Genomic DNA, 325 nt, shown 5'->3' with positions numbered 1-325 from the left:
GTCTCTTTCTGTTGTCTCCTTCTTTAGTTTCTGTCTTTGTTGTTTCCTATCGTATTTTGCTGCTGCTGCAGTTTGTCGTTGCTGCTGCTGCTTCTTCTACCGTTCCCTCTCCAGCAGCAGCAACAGCAGCAGCAGCAGCAGCAGCAGCAGCAACAGCAGCAGCAGCAGCAGCAACAGCAAGATTGTGTTGTGTGTGCGCAGACAAGCCTTTGGGGCCTTTTGAAGTTTTGCTGCTGCAGCTGCGGCTGGAGGCCATTGGTCCATTCAGTGGTTCTGCTGCTGCTTGTGCTGCTGCTGCTGCTGCTAGTGATGCTGCGTTTGCTGC

This window comes from Eimeria mitis, genomic scaffold (genome assembly GCF_000499745.2).
Source record: "Eimeria mitis Houghton genomic scaffold, Emh_scaff597, whole genome shotgun sequence".
NCBI lineage: Eukaryota > Apicomplexa > Conoidasida > Eucoccidiorida > Eimeriidae > Eimeria > Eimeria mitis.
This window is presented reverse-complemented; position numbering follows the sequence as displayed.